Source organism: Protopterus annectens, chromosome 5.part0, assembly GCF_019279795.1.
Source record: "Protopterus annectens isolate FY-2018-M chromosome 5.part0, PAN1.0, whole genome shotgun sequence".
NCBI lineage: Eukaryota > Metazoa > Chordata > Ceratodontiformes > Protopteridae > Protopterus > Protopterus annectens.
In genome coordinates, this window is record NC_056735.1 from 1,864,503,703 (window position 1) to 1,864,525,838 (window position 22,136).

A 22,136-nucleotide genomic window follows, 5' to 3' on the forward strand; every position below is an offset into this window, starting at 1 on the left:
TAAATCATTGCAAAACTTTTCTCATCTTTAATGTGAAATATAACCTGTACAATTCAATTGAAAAACAAATCTATTAGGGGAAAAAATATAAAAAACATACAATACAGTGGTTGCATAAGTGTCAACACCCGTAAACTAATACTTTGTTAAATCATCTTTTGATTTAATTGCAACATTCAGTCTTCTTGGGTACACACCTGTCATCAATTAAAGAGACTGTGATTAACCCCAAATAACGTTCAGCTGTCCTAGTAGGATTTTCCTGACATTTACTCAGTTGCCTGCTAGAGCAAAAGCCATGCTTCGCAGAGAGCTTACAAAGCATCAAAGGGATCTCATTGTTGAAAGCTATCAGTCAGGAGAAGGGTACAACAAAAACTTCCACAGCATTGGATATACCATTGAAGACAGTCATCAAAAAAGTGGGGAAAATAAGGGACCCCAGTGACGTTACAAAGAACTGGACTTCCCTCCAAAATTGATGAAAACTGGTCAGGAAGACTGCCAAGGGATTTACAACAACACTGAAGGAGCTGCAGGCATTTCTGGCAAGTACCGGTTGTGTACTACGTGACAACAATCTCCCATATTCTCCATATGTCTGGACTATGGGGTAGGGTTGCAAGACAGAAGCCTTTTATATACAGAAAAACATCCATGTCCAGCTAAAATTTGCAAAACAATACATAGTCTCCCAAAAGCATGTGGGAAAATGTGTTATGGTCTGATGAGACCAAGGTTGAACTTTTTGGCCACAATTCCAAAAGGTATGTTTGGTACAAAAACAACACTTTGCATCACCAAAAGAATACGATCCCCACAGTGAAGCATGGTGGTGGCAGTATCAGGCTTTGGGTTGCTTTTCTTAAGCTGGAACTGGGGCTTTAATCAAGGTGGAGGGAATTATGAACAGTTCCAAATACCAGTCACTTTTGGGCTAAAACCTTCAGGCGTCTGCTAGAAAGGTGAAGATGAAGAAGAATTTCACCTCTCAACATGACAGTGACCTCAAGCATACATCCAAATCAACAAAAGAATAGCTTCACCAGAAGAAAAAGTTTTGGAATGGCCCAGCTAGAGCCCAGACCTAAATCCAGTAGAAAATCCATGTGGTGACCTGAAGAGAGCCATGCACAAGAGATGCCCTCACAATTTGACATATTTGGAGAGCTTTTACAAGGAAGAGTGGGCAAATATTGCCAAGTCAAGATGTGCCATGCTGATAGACTCCTACCCCAGAAGACTGAATGCTGTAATTAAACCAAAAAGTGCTTCAACAAAGTATTAGTTTAAGGGTGTGCACACTTATGCAACCAACTTATTGTACGTTTTTTATATTTTTCCCCTAACAGATTTGTTTTTTAATTGACTTGTATAGGTTATAGGTCACATTAAAGATGGAAAAAGTTTTTAAATGATTTATTGTGGTCTAATTTTTTTATATCACAAAAAACTGGCATTTTAACAGGTGTGTGTACACTTTTTTATCCACTGTATGTACATGGCAGATTTACAAGCCATTACTGTTTGGCATGGTGTTGTATTTCATATATATGCGAAAATCCATAGTATACTCCTTGTTAATGCACTTGGGTTTGACTTTAGATTTCAGCCAACTGAAACATATTTTTCTTGTGGATTTAACCCCCCCCCCCCAGCCAATGTTACCCATAAAAAGGTTCATCCTGCATTTTTAGAGTTAATCATTCTAACTGCAAGGTTGCTGAATACCAAGGAATGTGAAATTCCCATAGCAACAATCTTTAATTAAAATGCTGTCTATACCATAAGGTAGAATGCTTTAAAAAAAATTGTTTTTGGTACCCTCACTTCAGGTTTTAGATTTATGGGTTAGCACCATTTTAATGTGTGCATTTCCACGAGACTGTCATACTACCTTACTACAACCTGTATAGCTCTCACATTTTCCTCTAAAAAGGTCCCCGCAACAGCCACCACTGATAAGAACTTTTTTCCTCTTTGAATCTTCACCTGCCACATGTAATGGTTCAGAGGAAGCACAAAAAGCTGTATTCACTTTTACCTAATGCACATGTACAAACTGAGACTTCATTTGTGGAATCTTGCATCACTGTTCATCCCAAGTGTCCAAAGTACCAGCTTTATGGCAGAGTCTATTAAACTCTTCTGACAGAAAAGACAGTAAGCCACCAGCCATCTCAGCTTTTCTTTTCCCTCCATCTTGTTATACAAATGGTCTTGGATTAATTTATACACTGGAGTCACTGGTGATAAGAAAGAGACATAATGCTTTTTGACCCTACAATAGCTGATAGTCAGTTTCAGCGAATTATTTAGTATATAGAATATTACCTATTAACAAATTACTTGGGATGCTGATTGCTGATTTAGTTACACTGAACCTAGCTCTGAATGTGTGCCCTTATGCAGTGAATGGTAAAAGAGTGGTTATAAAGAAGCATGAAAAGAAAGCATCTGATAAGGTTATAGCATGATTTGCTTATGAAAGCACTACTTATTTTCCCAAGGGTGCCCATTTTATTGTTTTGCCATATTTATTTACTGACTGCTGTGTTCTAATGGGCAGAGCCTGTTCACACTGCAGTTTTAGGAAGCAAAGTTTCTAACTTGCAAGATGTAGTAACAAAAAATATGTACCATGTTATATTTCTACAAAGACTTAAGAAGACAGGTGCTCGTGTCATATTTACACACTACTAAATGTACTTACATTTTGCTTTGATCAAATATTATAAGATATTTGAATATTTTAATAATAACCAGAGTGACAGAGCCCTCATCACTGAAACAGACAAACAAGTCAGGAGCTTAAAGGAGAACTGCACCCACAAACTCAAGAAACATGTTTATTTCATCATGATTTGGTGTTTCATACATTTTAACACCACTCTGGGACTATTTACAGGTTTTTAAATATTTGATACATAATTTCTGACTGAGTGCATGGGTCTGGCATCTTGAAGTAATTCTGATGGTTTAGTCTGCCTCTAGGTATCCCACAGTGCAGTGCTCGTCTGCAAAAAGTTATATCATGCAGGCCTCTTTAAGCTCCTGTCACTGCATTGATTTTATATGCATACAGTGCTGTCTTTCAGTCAGTTAGTTTTAAGTAACATTTCATGACGTTCAATGACTACTTAAAACACAAACAGTGCAAATGCCACAGAACAGACTTTCAAAGTGCTTTTTTCTGCTGCTGCTTTTTAGAATTGCTAAACTGCATTTTTTGTGAAGCCTGAATTGTATTAGTTTGACTCATTTCCCATCCCCTTTCACACCTAACGTCCCTAGCTGTCAAAGTGCTAAGAGTAATTTGAGCTGTTACCTGCTGTGATTGACAGCTCGCAGCAGGAGACTTGACTCGTACTGTTTTCTTGTTATAGCCTTTACTTTACGGGTAGGGGAAGGACTAGGGAGCTGTGACATCACAGCATGGGTGGGTTTTTAGGACGGTCATGGTGATGACCACCATCAGAGGAGGGATAGATTCATCACCCAAAGACTCCCTATGCTGTGGAACAAAATCCCGGTTTATGTGAGGCAGAGCAGAACCTATGTCAGTTTGGTTCATAGGTGTGTACTAGGCTAATGGCCCTGGAGCCAAAATCCTGTTGGTCTATAAAATCTTCCAACAATAAGTCATTTAATGTGATATAAATATTACGGCAGGCTACATTAATTTCATTAAGGGCGACCTTAGAATATCTGTCACTTGCAGATTTAACATTCTGGCCTCATAATCAATCATCTGATGTTGTAAATCATTGTTCATACATTACAGATAGGACCTCGGTTCCACCCTCAGAACCGATACGGCTGTTTACCAGCTCGTGTAAGCCAAAAACTCTCAGCTAAGAACCTACCCACAACGCCCCTCTCCTAGATCTCCAGATCTCGTTTGCCACATTCCTAGTCAGACTTGTTAGCCATCTCTCTCAAAGCTAAGTAAATTGTTGTTTTTATGACAGTTTTTCTTCTAAATTACTAAATTTTTAGTCAAGTTAGCTTTTTCTCACTGTCGCCTATAACCTAGGCCTATTTCCTACACTTTTCCTTGGTAATTTAATTTTTTACCCTTTTTGTTACTCCCCGTCTATCCTGTCTTTGACAGGCCTTCCCTTTTTACTAGTGGTATTTCTTCACTGGTATTTTCTTCCTTAATTTTCTGTAGGATAGCATTGTTTCCATACCATGTTAGACAAAGCTAAGTTGGGTTTTAAACAGTGTGAACGTAAGATGCCTAACTCAGATACACATGTCCGTTGTGTCTACTGTTAGGGAGTGGATCATATTAAAGCTGATTGTGACATTTGTGCTACTTTTAGTAATCGGACACTAGCAGAATGTAAGAATAAACTTATTTTAAAAGGTTTACTCAAGACACCTTTCTCGGAGGCTCTATCTGGGTTGGAGGTCTCACCCCTCCTAAGACCAAAAAATATAAGGAAAAATGGGGTCATTCGGTTCCTGCATCTCCGTCAGTTACGGAACCGAGTCGGCTCTGTGCTTTGCCAGCACCCTCAGTACAGACCTCCTCGGCACCAGGATCTGTGTCCTCTCCCTCAGTGCCGACCATGGTATTCACCCCTATTTCGGTTCCAACCACGGCACCACTGATTTTGGTGCCATCCTTGGTTCCCACATCGGCTCCGATGACTGCACATGCCTCAGCACCATCCCCGTCCACGGTGCCGACAGTCTCCTCAGCTTCATGGGCTCTGATGACTGTACATACCTCGGCACCATCCCCATCCACAGTGCAGACAGTTTCCTCGGCTCCATGGGCTCTGATGATTGTATATGCATCTGCTCCATCCCCGTTCACGGTGCCGACAGCTTCTTCGGCTCCATGGGCTCTGATGACTGTACATGCCTTGGTACCATCCCCAGCCATGGCGCCGACAATTTCTTCGGCTCCAAAATTTGAATACCTGCCAAGGACAAGATATTCTCCAACTTATGACCCTTTCTTGGGGCAGAGGTTTAGTCCCTTTCTAGAAAGATATGATTCCCCTTTAGCAGCCTCCTTTAGATCCACTGGGAATTTTTCTGAACTAGAACTAGTGCGGGTTGTCGACCAGCTTCTGGCAGCTAGGGGATTGCCCATTCCAGCTAGAACTTCTGTCCCTCCTGGCTCGGAATCTTTTACCTCATCTTCCCCTGCTTATCCTCCTGCAGCATCCACCCTATTCCCAGTACCGATGTCCGCTTCAGTACATACTGTCTCAGCTCCGACAGCAGTGTCTCCCCTTTCAGCACCGACCACCCTTGCTGCATCGGCTACGATGAAGCCGATGCTTTCTCAGAGCGGTGCTTAGATCATCTGTACCTTGGTACCTAATCAGGCACCTATTTTCGCTGGCACCATCTATGTCCATGGCTCCGACGGCTTCCAGTTCTCTCGGAACCCCTCAACTGGAGGTGGGCTTGAGTGGGCCTGCTGTACAGGTGATGGAAAGGGTCCTTCATTCCGAAGGCTCACAGCCAGCACCTAGGACACCAGTATCAGAATCCTCCCCTAGCATGCTCCTCTCCCAACCCGCTATGTTGGATCCTCAGGCACGGGAGTCACAAGAACCCCCTGTGAGGGGAACCCCTTCTCTGGAGTCCTCCTCAGAAGATCCCACTGGAGAGCCACCCAGGAAGAAACGGTGCAAGAGGAAGCACCTTGACTCCCCGGAGGAATCTATCACAGAAGATACTGATTGTGATGAGGGAGAAGGGTCCCCACATTCTCCCCCAGATGATGTTTCATTTGGAGACATTCTCAAAATCATCAAACAGCGGGGGGAATGGAAGTCCTCTAACCCTTCTTCTGAGAAATCAGTGTTTCTGCAGGCCTTCCATGCCCGGTCATCTACTTCCTGGGTGACCCCACCAGCAGATGATCTTGTTAAACTTATTGTGCAGCGTGCCTGGAAGGCCACGGACAATGTGGAACCTGTCCCCCGGAGGCCAGACAAAATTTTATCTACACCTGAAGACCAGCCCTATTGGTCCAAGCAACTGACAGTTGATTCTATGGTCGTGGCGGCGGCCACCAAGAGGGAACTGGCAGAAAATAGTTCCACTGTCCATTCTCCAAGCAGGGAGTCCCAGACCATGGACAGATTAGGAAAGCGGTCCTATGCATCAGTGACCTTTGCCATTCGGTCGCTGAATTATCTGGCGCACTTTCCTTGACTCCAAAGATACCTAATTTCTGAAATGTCTTCCTCTTTGGTGTGGGTACTGCCTGATGAGGTGCATGACATTGTCGCCTTGCAGCTAGCTACCCTTGAATCCATCTCAAACTCCTCGATGCATTTGATATCTCACACCGCCGAGGGGGCAGCTCGAACTGCCACATCTGGTGTTGTCATGAGACATAATGCTTGAATGCAATTGTGTGACTTCGCAGGCCCCTTTAAATCTTCCTTCGTCAATGCACCTGTCGACGAATCTGCACTTTTTGGACCCAAGGTACGAGACACACTTGCACATAGTGGGAAAGATGGAAAGACCTCGTCTGCTGTGGGCATATGCTTTTCCAACCCCCAAAGGTCCTATTCCAAGAACCAGAAGGGAGGAAAGATATGGTTCAAGAAATCCCAAGGATCCTTTCGTGACACTCGTGGTGAACAGTCCCCCCGGGACAGAGGGGGCAACTCATATGGAAGACGCCCCTATCGGGGTAGAGGGGGTCCGCATAACCAGGGAGCCAGAGATTCTTTCTCTGGCAGACCCTACCAGCGCTCATGAGCAGCAGCCCGATTGCTTTCCTCTGGAAGCAGTCAGGGGTCGTTTTTCTTTGCATCTACCAGCCTGCCATCTTATTACTACTGATGTTTAGGTGCAGAGAATAATATCCAGAGGCTACCTAATACCATTCAACTTAACTCCCAGACTCGTCAAACAAATCCCTGATGTACCACCCAATCAGAGGGAATTAGCAGCCTTAGAAATAGAAAAACTGATCAGAAAAAGAGTCATCCAACCAGTCCCACCAGAACAGACAGGATCCGGGTTTTACTCTAGGTACTTTTTAGTGCCAAAAAAGACAGGGGACTGGAGACCAATCTTGGATCTCAGCCTACTGAACAAATTTATCAAACCTCAAAAATTCCAGATGGTCACAGTACAGTCCATTCTTTCCTTCCTAGGGAGGGACAATTGGATGTGCTCTATAGACCTACAGGATGTGTACTACCACATAAAGATGGATCACCGCTTCCGGAGGTTTCTCCGCTTCTGGCTGGGAGACCATCACTACCAGTTCAGGGCACTGCCATTCAGTCTCTCGACAGCCCCTTGAGTGTTCACCAAATGTATGGAAGGATTCCAGGTGTTTCCCTATCTAGATGACTGGCTCCTTACTGCTCCGACCAGGAATCTCCTACTCCGCAGCCTCTCTAACACTCAAGGTCTCACTCTTCGCTTGGGGATTACAATCAACAAAGACAAATCTCAGATGTCCCCAACGAAGACACTGGAATTTATTGGAGCGGTCTTTGACACAACATCCTGCCAAGCTTCTCTTCCCCCTCACAGGCTTTTGAAAATAAGACACCAAATTCAAGACCTTCTTCCTCACACGTTTGTACCAGCAAGTCTTGTACTGCAACTCTTGGGCTCCATAGCAGCTGCCATTACTTTAGTACCACTGGCGAGACTGCACATGAGAATCCTGCAGTGGCTTCTTTCCGCACATTGGTTATTGTTAACCCACCCACTCAACCACATGATATGCCTTACAAACCATTGCAAGGAAGCAATGCTATGGTGGATGGAGCCACAAAAGAATCTTTGGTGTCAACCGTTCTGTCTTCCCCAGCCCACGGCCACGGTGACCACGGATGCTTCACTGTTAGTGTGTGGGGGCATTTTCAGGGAAAGACTGTTCAAGACACCTGGTCCCCCATCACTGCCAACTTTCACATAAATGTCCTGGAACTGAGGGCAGTTCTCCTAGTGTTGCAAGCGTTCCATGCATCCCTACCCTCGGGGACCATTGCAATTCAGTCAGACAACATGTCAGTCATCTGGTATATCAACAAGCAAGGCAGAACCAAATCTTACCCCCTGTGTCGGGAAGCCATGAGGATTTGGTACTGGGCAATAGCTTCCAATCACTTTCTTATAGCAACACACATTCCCGGGAGTTCCAACCTTATTGCGAAAAATCTGAGCAGGAACATCCGGATGCCTCATGAGTGGTCCCTCAACCCTGTAATAGCAGATCGGATTTTTCAACATTAAGGCAAGCCTTGCTGCAACCTGTTCCCTTCTCCCTGAACTATAAATGCAGGAGCTATTTTGCCTTGATTCCCCCCTCAGTGGGAACCAACAAGGGACGCTCTAACACACGATTGGCCCCAGGTCTTCTGTATGCCTTTCCCCCATTTCCCCTCATTCCAAAATTTCTCCAGAAAGCTCAGAGGTTGAAAAGCAAAGTGATCCTTATTGCTCCCTACTGGCCACGTCAAGTGTGGTTCCCATTTCTTTGGCCTCATCTGATTCACAGCCCGTGGATCCTGGATCATTCCCAGGTCCTGTTATCCCATCCTCAGGGATTGATTCATCCAAACCTGCACAGTCTCAAGCTCACAGCTTGGTTCCTCCACTTCCAGTGATTGTCAGGCTGCCTGACATCCCATCTCCTGTTCGTGAAATTCTTCTGGCCTTACACAAACCTTCCACTAGAAAGGTTTATTCTTGTAAATGGACTAGGTTCTCTATTTGGCCAAAGACCAGAACTTAGACCCTTTCTCTATGCCTATTCAGAATATTCTACAGTACCGGACTACTCTTCTACATGCAGGAGCCTCAGCTTCAACAATCACTGTACATCTAGCAGCTATCGCCAATTTTCATAATGGGCTTGATAATTCTTCAATTATGTCACACCGCCTATGCAAGACCTTTTTGAAGGGAGTATTACATGTTAAACCTCCGGTCAAGCCTCCCTTAGAACCCTATGACTTGACTCTGGTGCTTCAGTCTCTCTCCCTTTGAGCCCTTTGATTCATGTGATTTGAAATTTTTGTCATGGAAAACTATACTTCTAGTAGCACTCACCTCAGCGAGAAGAGTATCTGAGCTGCAGGCCTTGAGTGTGAAGAGTCTTTACTTGATATTCCACATGGATAGGGTGTCCCTTCGTGCTGACCCCTCTTTGTTGCCCAAGGTCATTTCTGGCTTTTCCATTAACCAATCTATTGACCTGCCGATTTTCTTCCCAAGGCATTCTAATAGAGGGGAGTACCTTTTGCAAATCCTTGATGTGCACTGGCAGCTTTGTTGTTATTTGGACAGGACTAAATCTTTCAGGAAAACAGACCAATTGTTTGTGGCCTTTGCAGGACCCAGATTGGCTAAACCTGTTTCCAAAGGACTTTATTCTCTTGGCTTAGAAATGTTATTACCTTTATCTATCAATAGAATAAACTACTCTTACCTTCCAGAATAAAGGCTCATTCTACCAGATCTATGGCTACTTCTGTAGCTTTTCATTCCAGAGCCTCTATGGATGATATATGAGCAACAGCCACTTGGGCAAGACCTCATACCTTCATATCTCATTACAAATTGGATTTGGCCTCCAGGGGACGAGCATCTTTTGATTCTATGGTGCTCAGGAATATCCTTCCTTAGGACCACCCAGGACTCAAGTAGCTGAGGACTCGGTCCTATCTGTAATGTATGAACAAAGATTTACAACATCAGATAAAGAAGTTATGTCTTACCATAACGTTCCATCTGTGTTGTAGATCTTTGTTCATTCATTACTTCCCACCCTCCTTCCCCCTGCCTGGATTCCTGGTGGACTTTAGGAACTCCTGGTTAGGGTATTTGCTCAGACAGAGCCTCCTACCTTTTTTCCCATTACTACATCTTTTATCTAGGGTGGGCAAACTCGATCTGGAGTATCTAGGAGAGGGGCATTGTGGGTAGGTTCTTAGCTGAGAGTTTTTTGCTTGCGTGAGCTGGAAAATGGCCGTATCAGTTCTGAGGACGGGACCGAGGTCCTATTTGTAATGAATGAACAAAGATCTACAACACAGATGGAACATTATGGTAAGACATAACTTCTTTTTATTCAATAAAACCGCGCCTCTAACTTTGTCTGGTCTCATGACTAACATTCCAGTTGCTCTTAAGATTGTCCATCACTTTTCTTTCATCGGGTGTTAAATTGGACATAATTTTATTACCTAGAACACCCCTTCTGAGTTCATTTTCTACTACAATTTCAAAGTTTTTCAACTGAGGGTGGGGGTTGTATACACTTCTTTTCCTGAGATTGTTGTTCACAGTCTGATAGTTATTTGTTCCCAATAATATTTCAAGAGTCTTTTTCGTTAGGAACAATTTCAAGTCAATAACTAATTTACTAATATTACATTTACGACAAGGAATACAATTAAACCCCTTAGTGAACAGGCCAAAGTGACCATGCTTAACATCAATGTCACTGTAGTTGAAAATGCTGTAACCATTCAAAACAGACCTAAAACCACTCGTAATGATGTTATTAGTTTATAATACATTCATATTTATATTTAAATTTAAATTTACATCCTCCTCTGGTCCTCCCCCCATAATGATTGTACCTATGGGGCTGCTTGTTCATCAGTCTCGCCGACCTGCGTTAGGGGGGGTATTCTAAAGGGTCCTGGTAGATTAAAGAATATTAATTTGTATCAAAGTCATTTGTTTCCACAACTCTATTGTTTACATAATCCCTATTTTTACCAGTTCTCCCCTCTCTTCTCACCTTATAAATACTACCTCTAGGTTTTGGGTAACTTCTTTGTTCTAAATATTCATTCCTGTCCCTTTCAAGTTTTCTTTTTTTATAGTTAATAATGACAGAACATTTTTTATCCACATATTCTCTAGCATCAAAATACAGTTTCTTATATTCTTCCACATTAAACAGCATAACATTAATTTTTTTTTGATTAATCACTTCTATTTGTTTGTACAACTGTTCCATAGTTTTTTTCATTATTCTTACTACTGGTCTTAAAATCTCAAGACCACAATTGTCAAAAATAACTAAAAGTTCCTTGTGGAAGTCCGAGCCCTCATGTACATTGTTTGGATATTTCCATACTCTTGAGTATCTGATTCCTTTTGGTACAATCCCCTTTTCTATACATTCTTTCAAGTATATGTTGTCAATATTTAAACTCTTGTATTTCAACATAATATTTTCTAAAGCTTTCATATTGACAGCATAGCTCATGTTGTCTCTACTTTCATTAATGTTATGTAAATCATTGATACTGTTATTAAACACTTGTATAGGCTTCATAAGCAAGTCATTTAAAGCTAAACTTGTATCAGTATGTACAAACATTTTTCCAGTCACCTCTATTGGAGCACATAACGTCATTTTCATTCCTTTCTGTCATGTCTGTTTGGTCCACTCCTTCTTCTAATACCGTAGGTGTTCTTCTAGGGTCAAAATCACCATTAGTTCCATTGTTTGTTAGAACGGACCCAGGAGGTTTAGAAATGGTCCGTTTGCTCCGTACACTTTGAAAACCAGAAGTACCATCCACTTGGTTGCCGGGAATTTGATTGACATATGTTGTAGAGACCAAAGTAGTACAAAGGGGCATTAATATGTCCACAAGTTGAGTTAACTGCCCAATCAGCTTCCTCATATCACTGACATCACCGCCTCCTGTAGCCATGGTGCTTGGTAGGACGAAGGACAAGAGAGCTTCCAAAGAAAACCAAAATCACAAAAAAATGTAAGCAAGTGCTGTAGCAAGTGAAAATGACACCAATAAAGTGAATTATTTGGATGTCACAATTGAGAAATTTGATGGTTTCAAGTCTAGATTATACAGAAAACCTGCCTATTCAAATTCACTTCTCCGTTTTACCAGATCACATCCTTACCACCAAAAGGTTGGTGTTGTTAAGGGACAGTTCATCCGCATTTGTAGGATGTGTTCACATGATGCAGAATTTTTTGATGAGTGTAGAACTTTATTTAACATGTTTTTTGACCGTGGAAATCCCACTGAGATGGTCAAAAGGGCTTTTGACGTAGTAGTGGCTGGTAGACAGGGTAGATTTAAGCCCATTTTAGGCGAGGATCTTAACACTGTGAATATTAACACAGACACACAGGGTGCTGATAAACATACTGATACAGAGCCATCTCTTGTCACAGTCTTCATTACTGAGCTTAATGGGGATTCCCAAGATAATTAGGAACATTTTGGAAAAAGAATGGCACAAATTTTCCCAACTATCAGACTTGAGTCCCATCTTTGATACTCCCTTTAAAATTATTTACAGTAAGGGTCCTAATGTAAAAGACTATCTTGAGTGTACTGGCTCAATAAGGACAAACAGTAGAACCATTGGTACCTTTAAGTATGATACTTGTCTGCAGTGTAGATACATTGTCAATAGGGAAACACTGTTTCTAACAGCAAGAGACTTTTACTTTTCCAGTAATGTACGTAGTTGATGTGATTCTTATGGTCTGGTATATATTGCTTTTTGCAGTCAATGCACTGCCTTCTACATAGGGAAAACAGAGAAAAAACTAAAGAGAAGAATGTACGAACATATGAATGATATTTGTACTAACACTAGAAATGTTCTTTATAAACACACACTTACCTGTGTAGGAGGCACCTTTAAAATTTTTTGGTGGAAGAAACAGCTAAGGAATTGAGAGGAGGACCCTGGGGAAATTATGATCCAGTATAGGACGTATTCTGGCAGATTTTACTGGAAGCTAACAAGCATCCTGGATTAAATGAGGTTATTTCTTTAGCTCCAGTTTTAAAATTACGTGCTGCCAGGTTATAATAACAGCATTAATTCACTCATGAGAATATAATTCTTTTATACAAATGTTCACTTCTGAGGTACAATACAATTTTTATTTCTTATTATTTCAAGAAATTTCTTTAAAATGACTACTAGAGGGTGTTTTACCACTGGAAAAGTTTTTAGTGACTGATTTTACTTATCCTTTTATACACATACAGAGCTTTATTTATTATTTTAAATACAAACCTTTTAAGAAACATGGGGTACTTATGTTTTAAATATGTATATGATATGTATATTTAAGTGATTCTATTTTATATATATTTTCTTTGTCATTTTTCTGTCACATTTAGACATTTCAATTAGCTGCACTGTGATTGGAGGGGCATTATTTATTTATTTCCTCTGAAGTATTTAAACTGATGTTTGTGAGTTACATTCATTTATGCACCTGAGGAAGTCTGTATAGACGAAAACGTACTTGTGGATATAAGCATTTATGTTTTATCTTGTGGAGTGCTGTCTCTGAAAAAAACAGTGTGCTGTACTTCGTTGGGCTGTCTGTGCTGCATTTTACTAAGTAATTGGTCTAACGAGGGAAGAGTAGAGAGAAATGATGACCTCTGTCTTCCTGGATGCAGAACCCTTGGTAATGAGAATGTGCCACACATAAGGACTTTCTGACCACAGTGGCAATGTATTGGCTGAAGGAGAGGTTGCTGTCAGCCTGTGTCCCCAGATCTCTTATAACACCTTCAGTGTTCAGTGGGCTCCCATTGATGTGGTATTCCCAAAGGGGATGATGACGCATTTTTTGGCATTAAGCTTAAGGCCATGGTTTCAACACCAGTCATTGGCCTCAGTGAGGCCTTTCTCTAGGATGCCTGCATCACTTTGGGAGTTAATAATAGCTCCTAGCTTGCAGTCATCTGTGAACTTGGTCAGCCAGAGTCCCTTCATGTTGGCCTGGACTTCTCAGAAGTAGATGTCAAACAGAAGATGACCCAGGACCGATCCCTGTGGGACTCCACTTGTGACTGATTGGCAGTCTGACTTGGAGTCTGCTACTTTCACACTGTGGGTTCCATCTGTGAGCCAATTTGCAACCCATCTAATGATATAGGGGTTGATGCCTAGTTTGCTGAGTTTATCAATAATTCCTGAGTGAGGAATGATATCAAAAGCCTTGGCCAGATTGAGGTAGGCTATATGAACTGCCTTACCTTCATCCACACCTCTGGTGACTGACGCAAAGAAGTCAGCTAGGTTGAGCAGGTATGATCTACCTTTCACAAAACTAAATTGCATGGGATCTAGTGTTTGGAGATTCCCTATATCCTTGTTAATTAGGTCCATGAATATGCACTCCATAGCCTTACATATCAGACTTGTCAGGCTAATGGGGTGATAATTTCCAGGGTCTGTAGTTGCTCCTCCTTTATAAAGAGGGATGACTGTAGCAGTGTGCCATTCGGTAGGGACAAAGCCTGAGGTGAGGCTGTGACTGAACAGGGCACACAGATGTGGTGCTAGTTCACTTTGTAATGGTCGGGTCCCATGGAAGCTGTATTCTTGGCCTTGGACAATGCAACTTTAACCTGTGCTGCAGGAATGCTGGGTGCCTGGCATTCTTCCAGTATTGAGATTAGTCCTTTAGGGGGAGAAAGGGGTAAAGTTGGCACTGAATCTGTCGACCAGTATGTTGGCAATATCTGTTGGCTCAGTATAGGAGTTACCATTGTGCAGTAACTCAGAGCATATCTGGGTATTGCTGTGGTGATTCTTGATATAACTATAGAAAGCTTTGTGGTTGTTTGTAGTGTCTGTCACAATTCTGCTTTCATAGCTGGCTCTTGAGGTTTTGATGAGGGATCTCAACTTTTTGTTGAGGCTAATAACGGAATTTTTCCCTTTTTGCGACTTCACCTTTTTCTGCAACAGTTTCTTCCTTCTGTTGCAGAAGTTATTAGTGGCAGGGGACCGCCAGATTGGCTTCCTTTTTTGAGAGGAGCGCATCTTGGTTCTGTTGGTTATGGCTAGTTCCATGCATTTATGTGCATGTTCGTACAATGCATTGGTGTATGATTCGGCAGTCATACATCTGTTTTCCATTGGCATGGGTGCCGTGAAGTTAGCCACCTTTGGTTTAGGGAGTCCAAAGTCAGCTTTGGAGAATTTTTCATGGTGGATACCTTTGTGGAGGGTGTGGGTGAGATGTGGATTTCCATGATGATTAGTTTGTGGTCGTATCTAACCAGGGAGGGATTGACTGTTGGTGGAGAGCAACAGTTGCATATGTTAGTAATAACCAGGTCAAGGATGTTGCTTCCTGTAGTGGGGGTAAAAATGAGCTGGTCCAGGGCACTGGAATTTATGAATTCCAGGAAGCGATGGGCCGGTGCATTGATGCATGAGTAGTTTTCCCAGTTGATGGAGTGGTAGTTGAAGTCACCTAGTATGAGAGTGTTGGGTTGGATCTTAATAGTTTCCAGGGTGCTTAGGAATGTGGAGTGAGAGTCTTGGGACATGGTTTGGGACCTATAGCAGGCTATGACCTGATTTGCTGTATTAACCAATGTTAGTTGTACCTGGAGTATCCCATGTGTGTTACGCTGGGCTACTAGTCTGGAGCTGAGCATATCCTTTATAAATATGGACACACCACCATCTTTGGAGCTTCAGTCCATGTTCTGGGGCCGAAAGGTATGGAATGATTTATAGCCTGGTAGCATAGGGGTGCTTTCTGCTGCTTTAAACCGGGTCTCCATTACAGCACAAATATCGATGTTCTCCATTTTGAGGAGTGCTTTGAGCGAGTGCGTCTTGAGATTTAGACTTCTATCGTTGAGCAGCATGACCCTCAGACTGCATTTATTTATAGCTATTATGGTGGTAATTTGGTCTTTGGAGTACCACCTTAAAAAGGCACTATAGGGGTGGCAAGAGCCTTAGCCAGTACCCAGAAACCCAGGAGTGACAGATGCAGGCCATCTCTGGCAAAGCATCGAGGTCTGTCAATCATATCATCCCAGACAGATACTGGATCCCCTTAGAATGACACCAGAAACTTAGGCAATTGTTGAAGTCAATCATTTTCTGCTTGTGTTGCGGTATCATTCTGGGTGACTGTAGGATGCTGCTCAGGGCTAGGGTCATACCTGCCTTGGCCACAAAATCCAAGAGCTCCACCATGTCTCTTTTCATGTAGTCCAGGGAGGTGCATCTCAGGTCATTCACACCCACATGGACAATGGCAGAGTCATACTTGTACTTGTGGAGTGACCTGAGTGCATGTGTTATTTGTCAGATTCTGGCACCTGATAGACAGGGAATTGGCCAGAAAACTACCTGTATTCAGTAGCCATCAATGAATTGGAGACTTTTTCAGGGCAGGATAAATGTTTTTTGAAAGGGAACACCACCACAGTGCAGTAAGGTACTGTTCTAGTGGAGAAAAAACATTCAATATAAAATATTTTAAATGCTGTGTTGTTTATTCATAGCAGGGACAATATATAGGGAGAAAAAGGGCCTTTAATAAAATCCAGCAAAGCCAGGTTTGAAGCTAAAATAGCTAGGCAAGCCAAACACCATTTTCACAAGGCCATTTTAGTTATGAGTTATGTTTGTAATCTCAAAAGCACAACACAGCAATGCACTGAGCTGATTGTGAGCAATGTTAATGTTACCTACACTAAGGTCGAAGATACAGTGAACCTGCTAGCTGATAAATTCAGCTCTAAGTTTACAACTATCTCCCCTCTTTCTGTCTTTCGTGATATACCCTGAAACTGGCACATTTCCAGCTATCACACAAGACCAAGTCCTAAACGTGATATGAAAACTAAAAATACTGCATCACTGGATCCTGACAATATCCTTGGATGCATCTTAAAACAGCATGAAGCACAATTTAGCCATCCCTCAACAACCCTGTTCAATCTCAGCCTCTATACAGGATTAATATCAAATGAATGAAAAACAGCTACAGTCATTCCCCTGCATAATGGAGGACCTTTCAAAGACCCATAAGTCTGACCAGCTTCATATGCAAAGCCATGGAAAAACTTATCATGGACTTTATCAATAAGGTCACAGGGAGTCTTCAAACACTGGACCCATCTCAGTTTGGATTTGTCAAGAGCAATTCCTGCTTACCAAACCTGGTGGACTTTTTTGAAAAGGTTACCAAAGCAATGGATGAAGGTAAAATTGTACTCTGCATATACATCAATCTGACCAAAGTTTTTGATACTATCTCCCAACTCGGGCATAGTAGAAAAGCTAAATAACCCTGGAATAAATCCCTTGTCCCCTGCTGGATTGCCAACTGGCTCAGAGACAGGGTATAGGAAATCAAAATGGGAAGCTACCTCCAAAGACAGCAGTCACCAGTGTAGTCCCCCAGGCCTTGGTACTGGGATCTCTCCTGTTTGGCATCTACTTCTCTGATATAAAATCCAATACCAAAGGGCACTGGATGACTAAGTTTGCAGATGACTGCAAGCTAGGGGCAGTGATTGAGTACTCAAAACCAATACTTGTGTCGTGTGTTGAACCAAGAATCTCACTAATCAAAAACACTCAGGGAATAGTCAACGCAGTACTCCACCACACAAACACCAAACAAAATATAAAAATAATTTAATAAGATTAAGTACTTTCATCTTCCAGTTATACAGACTTCATCAGAATCTAACATCCAGAACCCCCCCCCCTCCATTTAAATACCATTAATGAATTACATGATCAGTTCTTAAAGAAACAAAATTAACAATAAAATAATTACTTTACAAAAAGCTGGATAAATAAAATAATATTCCATTACCTATCATACCTAAAATTAATAAATCTCAACTTGTCAGTAACAAAATTATTTATAATAATGATTAGCAACTAACCTTTCATGGCTTTTATTTTCAAATGACTAACTATAGAAGATTAATCTTTAAGCCCTGGGAGTTATCCACATCAGTTAATTCATTTTAATTCACATCATCCCAATAACTACTTCCATGGTCCCCCAAGGGTCAGGGTTCATTTCAAGTGTTTGAAAAGTAACTCATGATCAGGGTATAGATTAATATGTCTATGCGGTGCATTCATGGTGATTTTATGTTTACAGTTGTAACTATGTTCATAGATTCATTCCCTAAATTGACACTCAGTTTTACCATTATAAAAGGTCAAACATATTTCTACACATAGCTGCATATACAGCCCAGTTTGTTTCACGGTTTTAGCATCCATCTACCCTGACCATGTAGTTATCATTAATCCAGACCCTTTCACCTTCCATAATAAAACAACACTGCCTATATTTACCACATTTGTATGCACCCCTGCTATTTCTAATTTGCATGGGGCATTTATGTACGTTTTCCATTAGTGTTTTAAAATTGGCACCTCTTTTATAAAGAAATCTGGACACTTCCCCCAGAATACCAAATATTTTATTACTTTCAAAAATTCTCCAATTCCTAGAAATCACATCCCTAATTGATCAACTATCAACTGAATAGGTCATAATCAAAACCCAGAAGAACTGTTCTGGTTCTCCTTGGCTAAAATAGGATCCTCTTGCTGAATGGGGAGAAGGAAAGAGATGAAGTTTTGCAATTACAATTGCAGTCAAATTCAGGAGGATTAAATATTGTAACAAATGAACATCAAAATTTTAAGATTTATAATTATAGCAAATTTTTTTGTCACACCACACTATGCTAACCTGTTTGAAAGAGTTAACACTTTTTTCCTACAAAAAACAGTTTATTTAAACAATTTGCTTATAAATTTTAAACTATTTACCAGGAAGCTCATTTTAGTGTTGTGGCCTAGGAATGGCATAGACAACAATATGATAGGTTATGGGCTATACTTTATTTACCTAACCTTTTGTAAAGTAATTGTTTTGCTGTTCATTTTAACTGTCTCTTTAAAAATTGATCATGTAATTCATTAATGATATTTAAATGGAGGGCTGGGTTGTAAATATTTGATTCTGATGAAGTCTAAATATATAGAAGATGAAAGCACTTAATCCTGTTAAATTGCTTTTATATTTTTTCAGTATTTGTGTGGTAGTACTGTGCTGACTGTTGCCCAAGTGTTTTTGATTTGCAGTGATTGAATGGGTCTATATCACGTTATCAAACTTTTAAAAGTTCGAACATCATATGGTCGACACCATATGATTGAACTTTTAAAAGTTTGAAATGTTTCAACGGAGATCTCTGTACAGTGCAGAATGGGAATATTTCCCTTTCTTGCACTATAGTGCGATCTCGGAGTTGGTATATTTAAAGAGCAGGGGGTGTGAGGGTTGCAGCCCCCCACGTGGGGGGCATGCTTACAATGTTCAGGTAGGTTTTTTCTGCAGGTTTTTTTATTAGATTTTCGAACTTTTGAAAGTTCAATCATATGGTGTCGACCGCATGATGTTCAAACTTTTAAAAGTTCGATCATCTAATATAGACGTGGCTGAATACACAAGTGACTTGGGCATCCTGCAGGAAAGTTTGCCCCAAATAAATAACTGGTGCCAAAATCATGGACTGAAGTTAAATGCCAAAAAATTAATTATTATATTGTTTGGAAAGTCATCTACCCCAAGGAACTATCACATTGACAGTACATCCCTAAGAACTGACCCATTTGTTTAAGATTTGGAAACATGTGGACAGTGACCTAATTTTTGACCAAAATGTGTACACTGCCATATGAAAGTCCTTCTAAGTTGCACAGCTTATAAACAAATGGATTGTGTGTATATTTAGGGATCTCCCCCATAACCCAGTTCTCAGTAGGACTGTCATTGAGTATAATGCCCATTTTGGCATGTGTAAGACTTGATGATACTGCATTGTACCGTAATTAGCTGGAAACACTGTATGTAATGAGACTGAAAAACGAAAGTCTTAATTACCAAAGCTTGTGCTGAACAGGTGTCAGAACATATTTTCCAAACACTGTAGTTCATTTAATAAGGTTTTATTAGATGTTCACAATATCCGAATACTCTTTATTAACAGTATTGATAATTCAAATTGCTGCACATCATATTCTGATTGTCCTGAACAATGTAAACTGACAGTCTCTGGATGACCTGTTTTCTGTACTCAGGCTCGAGTGTTTGACATCTTCTCTGAAGTAGCAGGTTGAACAAACTTAATAATCTTAACTGAACTGCTATCCTGAACACAACATATCATATTGCTTCAGTCCAGTAAATTTTCTTATTTACTTTTTCTAACCTTGATCTCAGACTTTGTATGTGCTTATTTGAGCATTCCATTAGGAACATTCTGCAGCTGACAAGATTATATATTTTCCTTGAGAAAAGAACATTCTGTCTGCGCACTTTATGCTTATCTTTCCTTTTTAATAAACTGTCTTCCATGCTTGGCCAGCAAGGTTATTTTCCTCTCTGCTTAACTGTCTTTATTGCCTAAATTAATCACAATTTATTTTACCCTTTAGCCTATCTAATGTCTAATAACTACTTTAAAATGGAAGTTCCTAATCTAACAGTTGCCCCTGAGGTCCCTGATGAAAGTCTACTGGGCCCTACTTCTGTAGTTACCTTACATTTATATTGCTAACTACTGTATTTAGCTTTATACTACCTGACTCGTAATCTGAAAATAAAAAAATAAAAAATTGGTAAACCTGCAATTTTAATTTTGACCACTAGGTGTCACTTGAGCATTTATGCCCTGTTTGGATTGAAATTTCTTGAGTTTGATTTGATTGATATGATTGATTTGATATGATTTGATTTCATATTACCTAGATTTATGGTCTTTAGAGTATTTAAGTCTAAGTTTTGATGTATGAGTGATATATTTAAAACTTATACATCATTTAACCCCCTTTTGCTGGAGGAAGAGGTCCTGCAAAATCTGTTTGTATACTGTACCATGCTTTTTCTTAAACTGGCACTCTCTGCAACCAAGACTTTTTAACGTAGGGTTAGTCTGCAGACATATTATACACTTCTCTTGAAATTTTTTACATAGTTATTTAGCTGAGGATTTTAAAACGTATACTTTCTGATAAGCCACAGGCCAAATTTCCTGAAACTTTACATAACCTAGTAACTGATGGTTGTACTTTATTAGCTGCTTACAACCTTACTTCCGGGACTGGACTGGCAACTTTGCATTATGCCCTTTTATTAGCATCCCCCTGCATGTCTTGGATTTTTGCCAGATTTGCCTCAACCATTGAGCCCAATTGGCTCACCTCAGTTATACCTTTTACCTTTGTTTTTTTTTTTTTTTTACTGCATTGGCTATAGAGTAATTTCCTTCTTGGCAGTTTTTTTGCCACATTGTATAGCCTGTCAAGGATGATGGCTATTTTTTGAAGACTAATTGAAATCTGCACTAAAAAGATAACTTTATAAGTGATCTTGAAGCGTAATTACCATATTCTCTGGTAACTTGTGTCTTTACATTTTATTTAATGCTACTTGCTTTTTCTAACATTTATGAATATTATGAGCTATAATAGTTTGATAAAACCTATACTTTCTGTATTTTAAGTCTATACCTTTGCATTGTCTGTTAGTGTCCTTAATTTCTAACCAATGCATAATGATTATGTAAAGTGCACTGTAATCTGTAAACTAGTTAACAAATTAAGTCTGCCCTGTTATGCCTCGAGTACACTGAATAACTATCACTACCTATTATTTAAATAATAAGCCTGTAAAAAATAATTCTGTTTTTTTTCCCCTTAACTAATGACTAAATAATGTGAGGGTATTTTGAGATGTGACTGAAATGTCCTATACTGACCGCATAACTGAATATGAATGTCATATTCTGAAACCTGACTTACTGAACATTTAAAAATAGCTGAGTATATTCTAGAAACTAACTAAACTAAAAGAATATAGTTTGCCAGTGTTAACTAAACATGGATAAAAGCATAACTGAAACTGGTACATGTTATATCCTAACTAATAATATTGTACAAGATGTGACTGAAATGTCCTATACTGACCGCATAACTGAATATGAATGTCATATTCTACAACCTGACTTACTGAACATTTAAAAATAGCTGAGTATATTCTAGAAACTAACTAAACTAAAAGAATATAGTTTGCCAGTGTTAACTAAACACGGATAAAAGCATAACTGAAACTGGTACATGTTATATCCTAACTAATAATATTGTACAATTGTCTGAAAACATGAGAGCATTTTGACAGTGTTACCTGAACACAAATAAACTGGAATCCATCTGAACACAGATAGACTGAAAACTACAACTGCTGTACAATTGTTACCATGAACCTGAAAACATGAGAACATTGTCTGAAAACTTACATACTTGCT